The sequence below is a fragment of the Denticeps clupeoides genome, chromosome 8, assembly GCF_900700375.1.
Source record: "Denticeps clupeoides chromosome 8, fDenClu1.1, whole genome shotgun sequence".
In the NCBI taxonomy this organism is placed as follows: Eukaryota; Metazoa; Chordata; class Actinopteri; order Clupeiformes; family Denticipitidae; genus Denticeps; species Denticeps clupeoides.
In genome coordinates, this window is record NC_041714.1 from 1,679,558 (window position 1) to 1,684,709 (window position 5,152).

The following is a 5,152-nucleotide window of genomic DNA, read 5'->3' on the forward strand; positions in this document are numbered from 1 at the left end:
CTATAAAATGTAATCCCCTGGGATCTGATTTGGACCGTACAGCGGTTTGTACAGCCACAAGCAGCACAAGAGTGAGGCATTTTTATGCACTTCCCTCCATAGACATGTATATGCTTCATGCCACAGCAGAGCCTATCGCAATATGGTGGCGCCGTTGACGTTTTGTCTATGTGAGTCATGAATCTGAGATCACCATTGAACCGAATCGAAAGTCATGTGACCAAACACGTCACATTTAAATCGCAGCTTTTTGCGTTCATGTAATCGCACAGACTGCGATTACATGCGATTACATGCGATTACGATTGCGAATAGATTAATCGTGCAGCACTATTCACAATCTTTTTCGAACTTTAGACAGCAAGGAAACAACATTTGCCTTTAAAAGATCCTCAAATATAGTGGTGACACAGACACCAAGATATGTAAAGTTATGATAGGCAATTTTGAAGGGTAAGCTAAAAAGAGGGTAATTCTTAGCAGCAGTACTAATGGGAAATAATTCACTTTTATTCAAATTCAATTTTTAATCAGAAATCTGACAGAATGATTGACAGATGCTTGCGGTGAGGAGGAAAAGTATCCTAATCCATGAAATGAAGTTTGTTTTAAAACCACAATGTATGAAAAAGATCGGGCCATTTCACTCTATCAAAAGCCTTTTGAGCATCCAGTGATATGAGGGCCTACTGAACGGATGGGTTCCGGAGTGTTATCAATTGTATTAAACAGACATCTAAGGTTAGAGAAAGAGTGTCTATTTCAGATAAATCCTGACTTGTGAAAGGGTTTGAGGAAGGCAGCCAGAGTCAAAAGATTCATTATACATGTCTAGTAATAATGGGGCCAGTTTATCCCAGAACTTTCTATAAAATTCATAAGGAACTCCGTCAGGTCCAGAACATTTTCAGCTCTTTTGAGACATCAGTGCCGATCTAAGTGGAGGGAATTTGCAATTTGTCAAATTGCAAAAATTATCAAACTCAGCAGAAGATGTAAGATCAGAAGAGTAAAGAGACATAAAATTTCTTAAAGGCTTTGTTCATTTAGGCCTTATCAGGGCTCTTACTTTTTGTAAACTCAAAATCTATACAAATCAAACGAGAATTGCTGGTGTCTTCCTCCTGTAAGTCACTTTGGATAAAAGCGTCGGCAAAATAAAGTAAAGTAAAGTAATTTCCAGTGGATCGGAGGTTTTCCCCGAGACTGTTTGAATCTGTAGTATTTGACAGGATGCTGCTGTCTGATGGAATCACATTTAGTCTGATATAGATGCAAGTAATCTATTATCCACCAAGAACAGATCAATAGTGTAAAAGTATGGTGAACTTGAGAAAAAAAAAAGAGCATTCACGTTTAGTGGGATTAAAGAAGCGCCAGACATCAGAAACAGCATATTCTCTCATAAAAGATAAAATATACGTGGCCAACCTAGAAGGAGCACAAACTGCAGATGAAGAGCAGTCCAAGTGGGGATTCAATCAGCAATTGAAATCACCCCCTAATATTAGATAATATTAGATATTAGTAATTGGGGGCATATACAGTTGAAACCAAAAGTTTACATACACTGTATAAAAAGACACATAACTTATTTTTTCTTACTTATTAAATCATACAAAACCCATACATTTGCTTCGTATTTGGTAGAATTGCTTTTAAACTGAATGACTTGACGCAAACGCTTTGGGTATCCTTCCACGAGCTTCTCACAACAGTTTAATGGAATTTTGGCCCATTCCTCCTGACAAAATCTGGTGTAATTGAGTCAGGTTTGTAGGCCGCCTTGCTCTCACATGTCTTTTCAGCTCTGACCACAAATTTTCTATGGGATTGAGATCAGGGCTTTGTGATGCCCACTCCAATACATTGACTTTATTGTCCTTAAGCCACTTTGTAACCAATTTTGCAGTATGCGTAGGGTCATTGTCCATTTGGAAGACCCATTTGTGCCTAAGCTTTAACTTCCTGGCTGTTGTCTTGAGATGCTGTTTCAATATTTCAACATACTGTTCTTTCTTCATGATGCCATCTATTTTGTGAAGTGCACCAGTCCCTCCTGCAGCAAAACACCCCCACAACATGATTGGTAGGCTGTCTACTAATATTGTTGGCGAAGCGGAAGCAAAGAGGTTGTTGTTGGCAAAGTGGAAGCGAAGAAATTGTTTGTGTTAGTGTGAGGTGAAGAGGATTGTGACCAGAGGACAAGAATAACATAGACTGACCAGACCTGTTTTCTGTGTGTTTAGTTGTTTCTTTGTCTTTGTTTGTAATAAATGGTTAGCATAAGTAACATAACAAATTTTGGGGGCTCGTTCACAATGTCTAAAGTGCTTTGTGGAATTCAAAACTGCAAAACTTATTTAGATGACATTATTGTCTATTTGTCCACTTGGTCCGAGCAAATCCTCACTCAGACTGCTGTGTTCAAGCGACTGCAGGACGCATCGCTGACTTTGAACTTGGCAAAGTGTGAGTTTGGCAAAGCCACTGTGACTTACCAGGGTAAAGAGGTGGGTCAAGGCCAGGTGAAACCTGTGATGGCTAAGATTCAAGCCATTCTTGCCTTCCCAGTTCCCACAACTTTTGGTTTCAACTGTATATTAATTAGAGCCGCACAAGTATTATGAATTTGGCCAGTAACAATAACAAATCTCCCATTAGGGTCAGATACTACACTTGTATGTACAAAAGGAACATATTTATGCAGTAATATGGCCACTCTTCTTGCTTTCCCTGAAAGGAAGAGTGGTAGGTTTGATTGATCCAACCCGTCTTAAGTCTGACATGGTCTGAGGGTTTGAGATGTGTTTCTTGTAAAAATATTACATGGGCACCTACATGATGACGATAATGACAACACATTACTACATTTTATAGGATTGCAACAATTGAGACTAGTAAATAAAATGTTGCCCCACCTGTCACCACCGGTGCTGCACTGTTTGGTGTGTTTGGCGCAGCTGGTATTACGTCCAAGGCCTCCCCGAATTACCTCTGAATCAATCACGCAAATTCACCAAAAACGTAAGTTATGGCTCCCTCACTAATCCCATGTGCAGTGTGCGAAATGTACAGCTTGACGAACTCCGTCAGTAGTGAGGGTTTCACCTTACAGACACCAAACTTGCACCACTTACTCATATCTCTTCCTCATTGATGCTACAGAAATTATTTTGAGCTGGGCTATAAGGAAAAAAATCTAGATGGGGGGGCATTTCATGAACTAAATATATGAACTAAATAAAAGAAATACACAGAAATAAAAAAAATGCTTTTCCAATAACTTTGTTGTTAAGATATCAGCATTGTTGTTAACAATATCAGAATTGTAAGAAACACATTTTGTACAGTAATTATTAAATTAACACTTCAGTTTTTTTTTTACAATCATTAAACAGTTAACACAAAAATAATTAAGGAAAAAAAAAGTTACATACTCCAAGCAACAAAACAATAAATAACAATAATGTGCAGTTATTATAAATTCAATTTTTTAAAGTGCTCATGCTATTTACAAGTTTCTACAGTCTTGATGGCGGATGCATTGCACACTAATCAGCTGCATGCTGGGCTCAGGTACTCCTTGTCCACTGGAGGATGCTGGACACAGCTTACGTGAAACCACCGTTTACAACTGTCACAGCATATCTGGAAAATAAATTTGAAAATAAATAAATAAATAAATAAATAAATAAAACAAACATTTTTTTCTGAGATGTATTAAAATCTGTGTCTACTCTTTATACAGCAGAGTTGATGTGTACACTAATAGTATACCATGACTGAGGTTTAAAGAATGTATTGCAGAGAGTACCCTGAATTAGCAAAACAGTTGTTATACATATTTACACACACTTGCAAACATACATATTTATGTGTGTTTTAATAGCATTTTGGTCTGCATTATACATAGGGAAATGGAGAGTGACAGGAAATGGGAGGGAGAGACAGGGTGGGATGACATGCAACAATCGCCACCCAAGTTTTTAGTTTGAAGTTACCCATTGTGAGTCTCTATCCTCACTACCACAATAATAGCACATGCTGCTGAGATTGTCTGCAAAAAGAGGTTACATATGAACCTAGAAGTATATTGTAAACATTTAATACTAAGAAATGTTTATTAATGATTATTTCTACATACTATATTAAAAGGCTAGATTGTATTAAGTTGGTTCTTGTTAATCTATGTCTGAGATTTAGACAGAATGGGATAATCTATGACAAAGAAGAATACATACCAGATTCCCGGAGGAGGGTGGTGGCTATATCCAGCCTCATTTTGTTTACCTCTTCCTCGGTGGTGTCAAAACTTAAAGTTTCACCGATCAGAATTTTTTCTGCAAACTGAAGAAAAGTTTGATTTTATAACTTAGAAGCACTGAATAACAAAAAAACTTAAAAAAACTTAAATACTGTACTAACCATTAATGCCAGGACACCTCAAGATACTGTGTCTTGCTGGAGAGAATGAGGCAGGGTGCTGCATGACCACCTTGAAATGTTGTGGCCCTTCTTCCGCATAAAGTGAAACACTCGTGAAAATGCTGTCATATGATAATTAGCTTTTGGTTTTCAGTAAGGCACCAGAGAGAGCCAAATTTACCTTGTTGTCTCCTTGCATCTTTTCTGATTAGTTGCTGTTTCTCCCAAAGGATCCAAAAACAGGCATCTCTTCTCATGTGGATACAGAACCTGTGTTTGTAAAGTTTGAATATTACATTTTCAGGCATTAACAAACATTAAGGTTTTTACAGAAAGACCAACTAAATATTTCCTTTTGACATTTTTAGGAAATATATCTTCCTGCAAGAATGCTGGCATGTAGATATGGTGTTCTTCAAAGCTCAGAAATATAGGAAGACCTAGCCAAAACACTGACTCCCTGTGGAGGGTGACAAAGATATTGTGGCTATTGTATTGCAGTACCCACTGCCAAAAAGTCTAAGAAATCATGATTGCATATGTTCAACTGATCAGCTATGTTTTTTTCATGTACATGATTTGTTAGCTCTGTATAAAGATGGATTAAATACCATCCCAAAATCTAAATGTCCTGTCACTTGTAATCTGTTACATATCTCATAAAGCATTGAAAAGGTGAAAAAAACATTCAAATATTGTCATCAATTCATTTATCTAATAATAA

General features: G+C 37.3%; 1 long non-coding RNA gene across 1 annotated transcript; it reads right to left on the bottom strand.

Moving 5' to 3' along the window:
- Positions 1 to 4,002: 4,002 nt before the first annotated feature.
- On the bottom strand, positions 4,003 to 4,495 carry LOC114796160 (uncharacterized). Its single transcript, XR_003750612.1, has 3 exons — positions 4,429 to 4,495; positions 4,245 to 4,350; positions 4,003 to 4,060 (listed from the first exon to the last, which is right to left on the bottom strand). It is a non-coding gene; the product is annotated as an uncharacterized LOC114796160 (long non-coding RNA).
- Between the last annotated feature and the right edge of the window lie 657 nt (positions 4,496 to 5,152).